This window comes from Pelodiscus sinensis, chromosome 9, assembly GCF_049634645.1.
Source record: "Pelodiscus sinensis isolate JC-2024 chromosome 9, ASM4963464v1, whole genome shotgun sequence".
Classification (NCBI taxonomy): Eukaryota; Metazoa; Chordata; order Testudines; family Trionychidae; genus Pelodiscus; species Pelodiscus sinensis.
Genome location: NC_134719.1, coordinates 42,276,930 through 42,293,232, shown reverse-complemented (window position 1 = coordinate 42,293,232; position 16,303 = coordinate 42,276,930). Strand labels below are relative to the sequence as shown.

At 41.9% G+C, this 16,303-nt stretch overlaps 1 long non-coding RNA gene across 1 annotated transcript in view; it reads left to right on the top strand.

Moving 5' to 3' along the window:
- LOC142830593 (uncharacterized) overlaps positions 1–10,337 on the top strand; it is a 65,353-nt gene extending 55,016 nt beyond the window's left edge. The window contains exon 3 of the long non-coding RNA XR_012905970.1: positions 9,205–10,337. This is a non-coding gene — a long non-coding RNA (uncharacterized LOC142830593). The remainder of the gene's footprint in view (positions 1–9,204) is intronic.
- Positions 10,338–16,303: the final 5,966 nt, after the last annotated feature.

Sequence of the window (16,303 nt, the reverse complement as noted above, 5' to 3'; positions counted from 1 at the left end):
CTTTTCTATTGAGATTGCTTTGTGAGTGTTTCAGGTAGCATTTCATGAAAGGTGCATCTCACATTCTGAAATGCAATCCAGATGAGTGAAGGGCTGTGTCACTATTTGTCCTTGGGTGCTTTGCAGTGATTGGCTGCTTTAGTTCGCAATCTGTGTCCCTCAGAAATAGTCAGATATGCAGTTCATAACCTGAGCATCTGTATATAGATACAGCATGACCGCAACCTCTGTTTAACACAACAGCTTCTACCAGACTTGGTTACCATTTACAGGGTGACTCCAACACAACTCCAAGTTTCCCCCAAAACGTGTTCTTTCCTGAACAGTTGGGATAGTAGAGGTCCATTGCCCCATAAGGAGTCAATATACAATAATTTGCTGCCTTAACTGGTGTTATAAAACATTTCAGTTTTAAAAAATTGCAAAAAGAATGAAAGCCAGAAATGGTTACAAGAGAAATAAAGATAAAATACTTCCTAGTAGCTGAAACTTAACCAATGAGAGTTGGTCCAAATTCAAATTCTTACCACATGTCTCCTGCAACATAACTGACCAAATTCTCAAGTCAAGTTCTGCCCTCGAAGTCCAAATAGCTGCCTCCATTTTTGTTTCAGGCAAAAGAATGAGAGAGAACTGGGATATGTTTGCCCCTCATTTATCTAGTCCAGTTCCCCTTTGAAATGGATTCTTCTCAGGCTTATCCCTCAATTCAAAGTTTATTCAAACAGCAGTGAGTCTGGGGGGGAAAAGGTGGGGTCGAGCTAGTTCCTCTTTCCAGAAATGCTGAAATGAAGAGTTGCCTTCTCACTCTCTTGCTGTCTCAAGGCTGCTGTTTATTACTTATACGTAAATTGAGGCAAATATGCACCCCTTTGTTTGAGAGACTTGTTTAACTAGTGCATCTTAATCAGAGTTCTGTGGGCTTGAAGATATGCTACCAACATCATAGCAGAGGAATTAATAATATTCATAACTTTACATATAATATTGCTCTATAAATTTTACCAAAAAATATTGACCAGCAAGTTATTCATTTTCAAATGATACTTCACAAGGTACATTTCACATACTGCTTACTGCAATAGTGTGTAGGATGTAAGTACAGGGGTACATTTGGTCACAATGCACTTAACATATCTGTTGAATCAAGAACTGTAATAGAGATGTAGCCATGTTAGTCTGGTCTTGCTGAAACAAAAGACAGGACTATGCAGCACTTTCAAGTCTAACAAGATGGTGTTCTAGGTGATGAGCTTTCGTGGGCCAGACCCACTTTCTCAGATTTGAGGAAGTGGGTCTGGCCCACGAAAGCTCATCACCTAATAAACCATCTTGTTAGACTTGAAAGTGCTGCATAGTCCTGTCTTTTGTTGAATCAAGAGGCCTTTTAAAACTGTCCCTTCAGGTGGAATTTCATTAGTGTATTTTCTTTTTTTTTTAATTATCACCATTTATAAGTACAATTATACATAACTTCCTACTTAATTCATTGGATCTGTTTGCTTAGTATGCCAAATTTACACTGGTATAATCACATTTAATGCAACGGAGTTAACTTTGATTAATACCATTGTAAGTGCAAGAGATTTGGGCTCTGTGGCAATGGTATTACATATATTCTGGATGAAGACCTTAGGTTGATTTTTAGAGGTGCTGACTCTACTCAAGTCCCACATAAACAAATAAGTGATGCAAATACACAGCACTCCTGCACAGCATAGCTGAGCAAAGCAGGCAAAGAGGAGTATGGGAACTAAAGCTTTGTCTACACTACACATTTTTGCAGCAGAAAATATGCTAATGAGAGACTCTAGCATAAGTCACAATCTCATTAGCGTACTTTCTGCCATTTGCTCAAAAAAAAGTAATGTAGCCGCTTCCGTTTTGTGCAAGATCCTTAATGCCTCTCCAGTTATTAAGGATCTTGCGCAAAACATGGTTTTAGCAGAAAACGGAAGCAGCTACACTGCTTTTTTTGTGTGTGTAAAAACCCTTGCATAGAAAGAAATGGCAGAAAATATACTAATGTGATTGTGATTTGCTAATGAGTCCCTCATTAACATATTTTCTGCTGCAAAACGTGCAGTGTAGACATAGCCTTAGAGTATTCTTAAATTGTGGCAAACACCAGGGGCTGGGCTGGCCACTGTTGCCCCTTCCACCCATGAACTAATCAATGAGTCTCAGGGATGGACCTGATTTCATTTGCTACATCAATTTTACAGCAGTGTGACTATGGAGCACAGTAGATTTATTCATGATTTTCCTGTGAGTGAGAGTCAAATCAAATCTTATATCTGTGCAAAATTTTTCATTTATTCTTTTCTATTTTTTAGTTGTGACACTAACATTTTCATATGTAGAATTGCAGGGGAAAATGTCAGATCTTGTTGATTTGCCAGGATTTTGGGAGGAAGAGAGGCAGTAGTGTGCCCCAAACCAGAAATAACTTCTATGAGGGTGAGACAAGACAGGCATTCGCCTCCTCTTCATCATATGCTTTTATTATATAACACTTTTAAATACAGAAGCCACAGTCAGGTGGCAGTCAAAGAGCAGTAGAGGACACCAGCCATCAGTGGAAGCACAAACATGTAGCCTACAAACAGGGTGAGGTATTAGGGAAGAGTACCAATATTTACAGCATTTAAATGGTGACTACTACATGGAATGCATGCTCTCTCTCTTGTGACGTGTAGTCACATTTATCCTCCACCCCCATTCCCTGGCCTGAGGATCATGGTTTTTTTTGTTTCCACCACATTTTCTGTGCCCTTTGGCTGCTGCCTATCTTCTACTTTTACATTCATGTAAAGTGGAGGCCAGTGGGATATAATATGCAATGATGAGTCGTAACAAAAAGATTTTAATCAGCATAATTTTGGCATATTTTGGTTACTCATGAGTAGTCTATACATCCCATCATATTTCCTGCACATATCCCCTACATTACAGAAGAAATGGGAATGTTTTTAAAAATGATTTTTTTTAAATTGACTATTTTTGTCCCCCTATATCTGTAAATCCAAACCCCTTACCAACAATTGAGTTGCATGCACCTTCTAAGTGCTGATTTAGCCTCTGCTGGACTGTTGTCAAGTTCTAGGTGCCACTTTGTTAGAAATATGTGGACAAATGGGAGAAAGTCCAGAGAAGAAGAATAAAAAATAATTAAAGGTCTAGAAAACATGATATTTGAGAGAAGACTGAAAAAAATGAGTTTGTTTAGTTTGGAGAAGAGAAAACTGAGAAGGGACATAACAGGTTGTCATAAGGAGGAGGGTGAAAAAATATTTTCCTTAACCTCCGAGGACTGGAAATAAAGTAATGGTCTTAAATCGCAGCAAGGGTAGGACATTAGGAAAAACGTTGTAGGGTGATTAAGCACTAGAATAAATTGCCTAGGGTGGTTGTGGAATCCCCATGATGGCAGATTTTTAAGAGATTAGACAAACAAAATCCTCTTTCAAAAAATCGTCTAGACAGCCACGAGGGTTTCAAAAAAAAAAAATCTACTTTTTCAAAAGAGAGCAACCAGGCAATCTGGATGCTCTCTTTCAAAAAATCTCTATTTGCGTTCAAGAACGCCTTTTTTCAAAAGAGCTCTTTTTTTTAAAAAAGGCGTTCTTCCTGGTAAAAGTAGGTTTACCAATATCGAGAAAAAACACTGCATTCTTTCGATTTAATTTCAGTCTAGATGCAGGCGAAGTTTTTTCTAAAAAAAAGGCCACTTTCTTATAAAAAAAAAAATCAGTAGTCAAGGCACACCCATAGAGTTATGTCATTGTTACCTACCCATGAATCTGGGACCACAGGGATGTGCCAGCCACTTCCAGGAGTTATGCAGGGCCAAGGCAGGTAGGGACCTGTCTGGCCAAAGCCTACATGCTCACCTCCTTCAGGTCCTGATCCCTTGCCCCAGCCCTAACCCTAAACTCCCTCCCAGAGCTTGCAACCCAACCCCTTGCTTTGTCCCTGAGGTCTCTCCCTGACTCAAACTCCCTCCCAGAGCCTGTACCCGTTCTGCACCTCAACCCTCTGTCCCAACCCAAACAACCTCCCAAACCTCACACACTAACCTCCTGCCAAAGGCCAAAGACCTCTTGTGCACCAAAATTCCCACCCAGCACCCACACTCCCTCCACACCCTGTCCCAGACTTAGCCCAGAGCCTCCTCCTGCACTCCAAACCCCTCGGCCTCAGCACAAGGCCTGTACTCTGTCTGGCAACCCAACCTGCTGCCCAAAGTGAAAGTGAGAACAAGAAAAGAGTTTTTAACCCAAAAACTCTTGGGTTAAATGTATTTGCGCAAAATCTTGCCCGTGTAGGTGTAGCCCAAATGTATTATGTATTTACACCAACATAGAGTGCAACCTTGGACACACAATGGATATTTAGTCAAACTATCTGAACCTCTCATCTGTAAGATTAGGCTATGAATTCCACAAGATGATTTCTTATTGCCCCTCTCCTTCCCCCCCACCTCACTTTTGCTTTCAGTACCTGCAAGGGCCAGGTATTGTAGGCAGATACATAGAAGAAAATCGTGAGGAAAAGCAGGTTAGTTTCAGTTCTTGACAAATGTTTGTATGAGGGAAAAACATGTGAGGGGTTACTCCTTATAGCCAAACAAGTAACCCCATTCTGAGTTTGGAGTCGATGGTCACTTCAGTTTCTATGGCTATCCTAGTTTTTATCTAATTGGGTTCTGTGCCAAGTATACTACCACATGAATTATGACCATATTAAATGGAGATATTAGGTCAAACTGCAGCTGTTACACACAGGACCTCACTGTACAACTCACAGGAGTTGGTGTCGAATTGTTCCCAATGTTTTCCTCTGCTCTTTAGGCAGATGTAGAGGGGGCTGAGGGAACCCCAGGATCATTCCTGCCCTTCCTGGGCTAACTGTGTCCCATAGAGGCATAGTGGTGTTGTAAGTCCAAAGGGCTTGATTATGCATGTTGCTAAGTGCCTCCTCCATTGTGCTGAACTCCCTCAAATGTCATTGCGAGAGACACTCGGCACCTGGCCTGATTATACTATACTGGAAATGAAGAGCTCTTGTAAAGTGTTTTGAGATTCTGTGATGAAAGCTACTATGCAAAAACCAATTACAATTTGTTAATCGGGCATCTTAGCAGCAGCATCTATTCCTGCTTATGCTCATCATTTGAGAAATGAAGGGGGATTGGTTTTCTATGATGGGTGGCAGGGTGCTTTGTTGGTGCTACTCTTCATACTATATTTTGTACCATCTGCCATTCCTTTCCTCTTTGGCACAATTATAGTTCCTCTCAACTTCCTTCTCCGAGCCTTCTTCAGCTGCAGATTTTCATTTCTAAGAATAAAAGAGAAAAACATCTGACATACATTACTAAGGAATTCTCTTTGCTTTTCTTTCTCTAAACATGCAGAGATCTTTTTTTCATTGTATGTTCCATAATGTCTATGTATCAATGCTTCTGATCCGATGAGGAGTGATTCACACTGAGAATACATGGTGGAGGAAGTAATCTCAAAATAAAGCATTTTAACAAGTGTTCATATTTCCTCTTTGTGAATATAAAATGAGTTGTACGTTTGGGCCATGAATTGTCCTAATTACTGGCTACATAATATCTGTTCTGGTAGCAAATTCAGTCTTGCCGTAACTAGAGATACATGCCTTCCATCAAGGCAATTCAAATAAATCTCTAGTTATAATAAATTGTCCTGTTGTAATTTCATGGAACATCCTGATAGATCCAGCCTTTTCAAAATTATCTAAATGGGGATTTTTTTCCTTTGATATTTTAATTTGTAACTTCTTAGAAAAAAGGGGGTTAACTCAAGTATCTAGTTTTACTGTGCACTATAACCATCCAAAAAAAATCACACTCAGGATATGCATTACAGCATTAATTATATACATCCAGCATTTGAACTGAGGTAGAAGAGATTATTTCATTAAAGGCCTAATCCTGCAGTGCTTGCTCAAGCAGAACTTTCACTATAGTTTTGCTCCATTTGATCATGTCCATAATGAAGAAAATCAACAGAATCGGGGCCATTTCATTGGCTACTAGTTATGAAAGTTAGTTATTAGTTATTGAAAAGTTCTGAGTTTATTGAGGTGGCTTTACTAATTTCAATGGGACCTGCAAGAAGAGTTTTGCTTTCCTCCTACACCTAAAGGAGCCAGTCCCCGTCCATCATTATCATGGCACTAACCTAGTGCTGACCTAAGGATTTTGGGGAGGTTTTCGGTGGTGGTTCTTGGAATGTAGTTCAAAGTCATTTGACCCATTTTAGGTAAAGGTGTATGCATTAGAGCCGTGGTCCCCAACACGGTGCCCACGGGCACCATGGCGCCCGTGGGGGCATTTGCATGCGCCTGCCAGGTGCTCGGGGCTGGCCTGGCCCCGGGCACATGGCGCGGTGCTTGCGGGGGGGAAGTGCCGGTCCCGGGCGCACGGCGCTTGCGGGAGGGGAGGGGGTGAAGCGCCAGCCCGGGCGAGCAGCGTTTGCGGGGGGCAAGGGGTGAAGCGCCGGCCCCGGGCGAGCGGCGCTTGCGGGGGGCAGGGGGTGAAGCACCGGCCCCGGGCACGTGGCGCTTGCGGGGGGCAGAGGGTGAAGCGCCGGCCCCGACCCCGGGCGCGCGGCGCTTGCGGGGAGGAGGAAGCGCCGGCCCCGGCCCTGGGCACACGGCTATGGGGTGGGGGTGCCCTCGGGCATGCGGCTAAGGGGGGGGCGCCCCCGGGCGCGCAAGTGTCCCCACCGCCCAGCGGGTGAACGGCCCCGCCCCCCGGCGCTCAGCGGGCGAACGGCCACGCCCCCTGGCACCCGACAACCTCAAAAGGTTGGGGACCACTGCACTAGAGAGATCTATAAGTCCTACAAACACATCCAGCGTCTTGTTGCAGAAACAGAGCAAATCGGAAACCTACCTTGAGAAGCTTGTTTAGACTCACCTAAGGAAGGCTGACGGTAGATATTATTTCTGTCCATAAAAACATTAGAGGAATGAATACCAGGAAGACAGGAGTTATTTACATAAACGGTAATGTGGACTGAAGAATAAATTGATATAAACTGGCTATTAGCAAGTTTAGGGTTGAAATTAGCTGAAGGTTTCTAACCCTCGTAGGAGGGTCATTCCTGTACAGCCTTCCAAGGGGAGCAGCTGGGGCAAAAACATAAGAACAGCCATAATGGGTCAAACCAAATGTCCATCTAGCCCAGTATCCGGTCTTCTGACAAAATAACACACTTTGCAAGCAGTAAAAGAAGTACCAACAACAACCCACATATGTGTTGGGTCAGAAGAGAGTGAAGGACAGTGTGTGTTTGTGAGTGTGACAGACACACACAGTGTGCGAGAGTGACAGAGATTTGCATTGCCAAGCTCCCTCCAACCCTTTCTCTCTGTGTGGAGATAAGGCATCAAAATGTGTGTGTGGGGGGGGGGGAGGGACATCTTGATATCAGCACCTTTCCTCTTCTCCCTCCCAAGGCCTGAACAGCAAGCAGGAGGCTCCCTGAAGGGAGTGGGGCAGCCCCCAGGCAGAGGGCAGGAGCAGCATTACCATGGGGGAGGGGAGCGAGACAGTGCTTGATAGCTTCCTGCCAAGTGAGTCAGGATCATCTATCAGAGGTTCCAAGATCTACTGGAAGATCCCGATGATCTGGTTGGTGACCGCTGCTTTAAATCATGATTTGAAGACTTCAGTAACAGTCAGAAGTTAGGTTCTGTTTCAGGAATAGGTGGGCAAAGTTCTGTGGCCTGCAATGTTCAGAAGCTAAGACTTAGATAATCATGATGGTTCCTTCTGGCCCTAAACTCTGAGTCTATTCATATTTTTTACACCTGTATAATTTTTCAAAGATGGACTAGAAACATGAGGTTCCAACAGATGTAAATAATCATTACTCTCTTGGCTGTAATGGAGTTTCACTGGGACATAGTGATTGAGAATCTGGCTTTACTGGTTCATTAAAAAATGAAAGATGATTTTTTCCTACAGTATCCATCAGAATTGGTCCAACCCTGTAGAGCTTTATGGTTTAACCTCTTGAGTGGTGTTCTCACACTCTTAAAGCTTAAAATAAAGTATCACTTTGTGGCTCTATTTCTTTTAATAATACATTGAGAGAGGGCAAATGAATAACAATTCAATATGCTGCTGTGAATTGGAGGCATTTGAGAATTTAATCTAGAGTTAAAATATGTGTACTGTAACCACAGTAAATCTGTTAATGCCATAATGTGAGTAATGCCATATATGAATGGAAAACCAATTTAAGACAGTTATGTAACTCTATGAACTCCCCCTCCATGAATGCATTAACCAAGGCAACAAACTGTAATTCAGTGTTATTTTTTTTATTTTAAGTCCTCACATTCTCTTTTATGTTTCTTTTCTTTTTGAAGCTAGCTAAGCAATTTGGTGTTTAGCAGCTACTCTCCGAAAATGTGAAAGGCAGAGAGCTAGTTACAACCATTGATCTGGAATATTGAGAGATCATTTTAATTTCCTTTTTATTAGATGTTTCCCTCCTCCTCCATAACAAGTGGGCACCCTCCTCAGAAGGTCAACCTCTAGAAACTTACTGCTTGTCATTCTGCCGTATTATGCTTGACTGATGGATCTTAGAATCAAACTGTAGACTCTGAAGTGTAGCTTTAACAGTGAAGGAAGAAGCTTGCATGTTAAAACTCAGCAGTGTAATACTACCCCTCTTTTAATGTACTGTGTATTTTAGCACTATGTTTGAGGGTAACAATCAAGAGAACATCCAAAAATTGCAAACTAATTGTATTGACAGAATGTGTAAATTATTCTTCTGTCTTTGGTTACTGTTTCTACACAAATATTTCTACTGCTATTATTTTATGGCCATAGTATTTAAGGCGCAAAAACACAAAGTATTTTCACTTCCATAGAAAAAGGAAAGTCATCCAATCTATATGAAAATCAAGGGAACTTAGGTGAGATCTTGTTATTGAAAACTTCTTTGGTTCAGCATCTTTTAATTAAGGTTAAAAATAGATGCATTTTTTGTAACAATAACTACTAGCTGCTGAATTGGTCAGATTTTTTTTGGTTGGAGTATCATAGAGGAAAGTGAAAGAGAGATCCTGAATAATTTTTTTTACATGCTAAAACTTTTTGTCTGAGTCTGAGTCTGACCCTGATTCCAGTTCCATCTTGTTTTACAGTAATTTAAGCCCATTGACTTCAATGGATTTATTAAAACAGTGTGAAAAGAGAGTCAGGCATGCAGCGGATGGATGGCAAGAAGTTAAACTTCATTTAAGAAATGATCAGTCTACAGTTTGGAAGGACTTCTCTTTGGACATTGCTGCATATTAATAACTGTGATAACCTATGAAGGTGTTGACAATGATACTAAGTTAAGGCTGTTTTGAGAATTACACTCTAATGTGCTTATACTTTGAGACCATTCTCACTGAAATAAATAGAGCTACTCACAGCAGTATAGATAAGCATGTGTATGAATATGTAGAATTGGGAGTTTGGGCCTGTTTGAAAGCACCTTAAAGTCAGTGGAAAGTTTCCCATTGACATAACTGTCCTAGAGTTGGGGCCCTAAAGCATAATTAAAATGTCCATAGTTTGCTAATTTTACAATTTTAGGTCAATTTGAAATTCCCATGTAAATCATTCAGTAAAATCTTTACTGACGTGTGCGCTAAAGAACACATCAAATGCTCCCATTGTTTTGCAATTTGTCGGTTTTCCTTTCACATATTTGGGTTTCTATAGATGGACAACCATAGTCCAGGCAAATAATTATCACATTTGTATTTACTGGCCTCACATTGCTCCATGGCATGAAGTGCACAGGTTTACAAAACTCACAAAATAAACACTGTGTGCCTATAATTACAAGGCAATAATTCCCCCAAAGGTTTGAAACCTTTCCACATGCCTTTTTTTACACCATATGTGGAAGGGACAGCTATGTCTAAAGGCAAAGTTAAGTCCAAATATATAGACATGCTGTGTGTGTGGGGGAGGGGGGCTAATGTGGAGGAGATGCTGTGTTTAGTATGGTTTTGTATACCATGTTATCTCATAAGGCACACTATGTTGTATGAAAAGTTGTTTGTAGATCCAGTATTATCAGTTTTTTCAATGACTCTGCAAGCTGATGTTCACATTTCTTCAAGTATTTACTAATAAAAAATATCAGAAAATAGCAGCATTTTCCTACAGTTTGCATGGCAGATGTGAACATCAACAGCAGGGGGGCTAGAAAATTACTACTTAAAAATCTCTCCTGTTCTTGCAGGGGGATGCTTTGAAAGTAAATCACTCTCTGACGAGGATGTTCCTGTGTCTAGACCATGTTATAGAGCAAGTGCCTTTGGCATTTGTTGTTCTTCTTCCCCCAATAAATCATGCCAATGGGGGAAATGATCAAATATTTTTGTATTTCAAAGCTGTGCTATTTATTATTTATACTGATATAGCACCACAGAGCCCTAGTCATGGACCAGGATCTCATTGTGCTAGGTGCTGTACAAACAGAACAAAAATGCCATTTCTGGCCAAAGGAACTTATAGATATGGGACAATTGACAGTAGCTAGATACAAACAGAGCTTGCAAACAGGAACAGCTAACAGGGAGTTTGGAGAGGGAGTTCTCCAGGTAAAAGAGGAGTAAAAATGGGACACTTGTGGTAAGTGTCTGTCTGGAGTGTGTGTTTGTGTGTGGGGGAGTTATTTGCTGTGTGCTGAGCTTGTGTCTGGTTGGTTGGTTGGTTGGTTGGTTGGTTTGAAGGAGCGTCTAAAAGGTTTGCAATCTAGAAGCCTCTGTTAATTGGCTGAGCCTCAGTCAGGGGGAGGGGCTACCAGAGCTATATAAGCCTCTGACTCAGGGACCAGGGAGCTTGCGAACAGGAACAGCTAACAGGGAGTTTGGAGAGGGAGTTTAGAGGAGGAGGTTAGAGGGCACTAGTGACTTCTGACCTTCTTTAAAACATAACCCTTATAATAATCTATATTCCAGAGGTTTAAAAAGAATTCCAGTTTATACTTAAACTTATTCATTAGAAAAATGGAGACAGAAGCCCAGCAGCAGAGTGGGGGCTATCCTGTTTATTGCATCGAGTGTAACATGTATGATTACCTGCCCTGTGGGAGGGTGGCATATGTGTGCACCCCGTTGCAAGGAGTTCCTGACCCTCAGAGACCGAGTTTGGGCTTTGGAGGCCAGGGTGGCTGAACTGGAGGAGCTAAGGGAGGTAGAGAGCTATGTTGATGAGACTTTCTGGGACACTGTAGTACTGTCCCACCTCCAGTCTGAGAGCCCCAGTGCTCTTAAGGAGGATGAAAGTCTCAAGGGAACAGAGCATTCAATGGGAGCAGAGGGAAGCCATCCTGTAGTTGGGACCCTCCTCACAGAGGATGTTGCGGTACTCACTCACACTGAGGATAGCTCCTGAGGGGGAGGGAATGCCAGTTAGGAAGAGGCAGGTGTTAGTAGTGGGTGATTCGATAGTTAGATAGTTGGGTTTGTGATGACTGGGAGAATCGTATGGTCACTTGCCTGCCTGGTGCGAAGGTTGCAGATCTCTTGAGGCATCTAGATAGACTTATGTGTAGTGCTGGGGAGGAGCCGGTGGTCGTGGTACATGTAGGTACCAATGATGTAGAAAAAGGAAGGAGAGATGTCTTGGAGGCCAAATTTAGGTTGCTAGGAAAGAGACTGAAATCCAGGACCTCTATGGTGGCATTCTCGGAAATGCTTCCAGTTTCACGAGCAGGGCTAGGTAGGCAGGCAGAGCTTCAGAGTCTCAATGCATGGATGAGACGATGGTGTAGGGAAGAGGGATTTAGATTTATTAGTAACTGGGGACACTTTTGGGAGAGGGAGAGCCTATACAGGAAGGATGGGCTCCACCTAAACCAGGGTGGAACCAGACTGCTGGCATTAAACATTAAAAAGACCGTAGAGCAGTTTTTAAACTAAGAGATGGGGGAAAGCCGATTGGTGCAGAGATGCACGTAAATCGGAGGGAGACTTCTCTTAGAGGAGAATCCATTGATAGAGATTCTCTAAGATGTAGTCAGAAAGAGAGGAGGGGAGAGGGCAAACAATGGGCCAGAGCAGACAAACAACCGCGTATAAAGGAATCGAATGCATCAGGGAAGGGCAGACAAATAAGCAGTGGCAAATTTTTAAAGTGCTTGTACACAAATGCTAGGAGTCTGACTAATAAGATGGGTGAACTAGAGTACCTCGTATCAAATGAGGAGATTGATATAATAGGCATCACTGAAACCTGGTGGAATGAGGAAAATCTGTGGGACACAATCATACCGGGATGTAAAATATATCGAAAGGATAGAGCAGGCCGGGTGGGTGGTGGAGTGGCACTGTATGTGAAAGATAATGTAGAATCAAATGAAATAAAAATATTAAGTGAATCAACACGTTCAATAGAATTGCTATGGATAGTAATTCCATGCTCCAATAATAAGAAATTAGCAGTAGGGCTATATTACTGACCACCTGACCAGGACAGCGATACTGACATTGAAATGCTGAGGGAGATTAGGGAGGCTACCAAAATAAAGAACTCTATAATAATGGGGGATTTTAATTACCCCAATATTGACTGGATACATGTCACCTCAGGAAGAGAAGCGGAGATAAAATTTCTCAATGGCTTAAATGACTGCTTCTTGGAGCAGCTGGTGCAGGAACCCACAAGGGGAGAGGCAATTCTCGATTTAGTCCTGAGTGGAGTGCAGGATCAGGTCCAGGAAATAACCGTTACAGGACCGCTTGGGAATAGTGACCATAATATAACAACATTCAACATTCCTGTGGTGGGAAGAACACCTCAGCAGTCCAGCGCCCTGGCATTTAATTTCAAAAAGGGGAATTACACAAAAATGAGGAGGTTAGTTAAACAGAAATTAAAAGGCATAGGAAATTAAAAGCCAACTCCCTGAAAGTTTCATGGAAACTTTTTAAAGACACCTTAATAGAGGCCCAACTTAAATGTATACACCAGATTAAAAAACATAGCAAGAGACCTAAAAAAGAGTCACCGTGTCTTAACCACCATGTAAAAGAAGCAGTGAGGAACAAAAAGGTATCTCTTAAGAAGTGGAAGTCCAATTCTAGTGAGATAAATAGAAAGGAACATAAACACTGTCAAATCAAGTGTAAAAATGTAATAAGAAAAGCAAAAAAAGATTTTGAGGAACAGCTAACCAAAAACTCAAAAAGACATAACAAAATAATTTTAAAATACATTAGAAGCAGGAAGCCTGCTAAAAAAACCTATGGGCCCCCGAGATGATCGAGCATAAAAAGAGCAATCAAGGATGATAAAACCATTCCGGAGAAACTAAATGATTTCTTTGCTTCGGTCTTCACGGCTGAGGACATTGGGGAGATTCCCGAATCTGCGCCGTCCTTTGTGGGTGATGAATCCGAGGAACTGTCCCGGATTGAAGTGTCATTAGAGGAGGTTTGGGAACAAATAGAAAAACTTAATGTTAACAAATCTCCGGGACCGGATAGCATTCATCCAGGGGTTTTAAAAGAACTCAAATGGGAAATTGCTGAGCTATTACCTGTGGTTTGTAACCTATCCTTTAAATCGGCTTCCGTACCTAATGACTGGAAGGTAGTCAACGTGACACCAATATTTAAAAAGGGCTCTAGAGGCGATCCTGGCAATTACAGACCGGTAAGTCTAACTTCAGTCCCGGGCAAATTAGTCGAAACAATAGTAAAGAATAAAATTGTGAAGCATGTAGAAGAACATAATTTGTTGGACAAAAGTCAACATGGTTTCTGTAAAGGGAAATCCTGTCTTACTAATCTATTAGGGTATGTCTACGCTACCACCCTAGTTCGAACTAGGGTGGTTAATGTAGGCAATCGGAGTTGCAAATGAAGCCCGGGATTTGAATTTCCCGGACTTCATTTGCATATTGCCGGGCACCGCCATTTTAAAATGTCCGCTAGTTTGGACTCCATGCCCACGGCTACACGCGGCATGAACTAGGTAGTTCGGATTAGGCTTCCTATTCTGAACTACCGTTACTCCTCGTGGAACGTGCCACATGCCCGTACCGCATGTAGCCACAGGCAGGTAGTTCGAGCTACTGGGCAAAAAATGGGGGCAAAAAATGGCGGGCAAAAAATGGCGGCACCTGGGAACATGCAAATGAAGCCCGGGATATTTAAATCCCTGGCTTCATTTGTAAGTTTGAGTGACTACATTAGCCACCCTAGTTGGAACTAAGGTGGCTAGTGTAGCCATACCCTAGGAGAGGATATGGGTGAAAGAGGGGGACAGAGGGTTTTGGGTTATGTAGGGTAAGGGGCAGAGGGTTGGATGGAGCGGGAGGCTGGGGTGCTAGAGAGAGGCTCTGACCGGGAGACTTACTTGGGTGACTCCCAGCCAGCAGCCCAACATGTTTTTCAGGCAGGCTCCCTGCCAGCCCTGCTGCTGTACAGGCTCCAGGGGCCATGTGCATCTGTGAATAAGAGCTGGAGGGGGGAGTGGTGCTTTGGGCGCTGCCTGTTCCTCAAACAGGCACTCCCATTGGCCAGAAGCTGGCCAATAGGATTGTGCTGGAGCAGGGACAGCACATGAAGCCTCTCTCCCAACCCCAGTTGTGAAACACAAATGGCCCAGCAGGCACTTTTCTGAGTGACATGCAGGAGAAGGTGGGGCAAGCGGGGAGTCTACCTGAGGCTCCCTGCTGCATCTGCAGGCTGGATCCAGTGGCTTGGTGGGACAGATATGGCCCACCGACCCTGTTTTGCTCAGACTGATATAAAGAGTGTGTTGATGGATTTAGATAAATCTCAAGATCCCGGTCTCTGATACCTGTTAAAAATACAATCCATAGCAATTAAAATGAGAGCAGAAAATCCCTCTTTACATAAAACAGTGAGCAAGAAAACATAACAGAATTCTTCCCCTCTCTAGATCCACAAATTAGCTTCATGTTTTGGTGTTCCAGAAACACAATGTTGGATTTGCAGTGAGAGTTTGTCTCCCACTGCCCCCTCCCCCTCCCCCCGATTCGTTTGTTTGTTCGTTTGTTTCTCACTTTTGTGTGGCTCTGGCTGTTTTTTCTGTGGGTCAGTGGCTCCTGAACCAAAAAAGTTTCCTCACTCCTGCCATAAAAAAAGACAATGTTGAAACATTTTGTTTTGGATATAAATCAATATTTTACTTTATTTAAAACTAGGAGGTCAGGCCCGCCATTGACCAAACAAAGTCCTTTTGCATAGATTACACTTATAGGAAAATTCTAGAAATTAAATATATGTAATAGAATTTTTATTAATGTGCTTGCAAAAGGAAAGTAAAAGAACAGGTTTAAATTTGTAGGATTTCAACTTCAAACATTATTCATTTTATTGAATAATTACTGTACATAGTAAATTTGAATCAGAAACTCATAAAGCTTCCATTACTCTTTCTGAAACTAATTTGAATTATTTTGTGATTTGTAACAGTAAACATTTTCTTTGCACTGAAATGACAGTTCAATAGGCAACTTGATTTTAATTTTGTTAGCAAATCTAGTTAAGAACTATAATCATAATAGTCATGACACTTTTCTGATGACCACCAAAATTAATTATTTAAACCTTTCACTCAGCATATTCTGCTGTAAAAAGGAGTAAATTCAGCTAATTTAAATGACAGGATTGTTTATGCAAAATTTGGAATCTGTAGGTAATCCCAATGTATGATTTATTTTACACAAACAAATCCATAAACACTTCAAAATATATAGTACATGAAGTCTGGTAAATTAGCATGATAAAGTTTAAGTGCTTAATCTGTTTATTGATTTTTATTAATATTATTTCTTTTTTGCCAGTTATATATGCTCCTTTATGCTATAGCTACATATATACATTTCAATGTTCCAGTAGCCTAATATGAATAATTAAGTATTTAAGGTACATAAAGATAAGCAAATGAATTGTCACAGTGAGTGGTTGACTGGTGGGCTGCAGAAAGGTTTGTGTTGAGTGGGACGGGCTTCAGGTAAAAAAGCTAGAGATCCACTCCTCTAAAGAAGTGCAATGGTGAATGGTATCAAATTGAAGAACTGACTGAGCAAATATTAACTGCACTCAACATCTGAAAACAGATAAAGCTTGGGTCAGGAAGTGGGGAAGGTAATTTTTGTGTCACTCCAGTTTCTAGAGCCATGTTGTCCCGATTTGCCCCTCCAGTGTGACCTTACCCACATGGTGTGTGTGAGAGTTCCAGCTGTGTGGGGAATGTTGTTTTTTT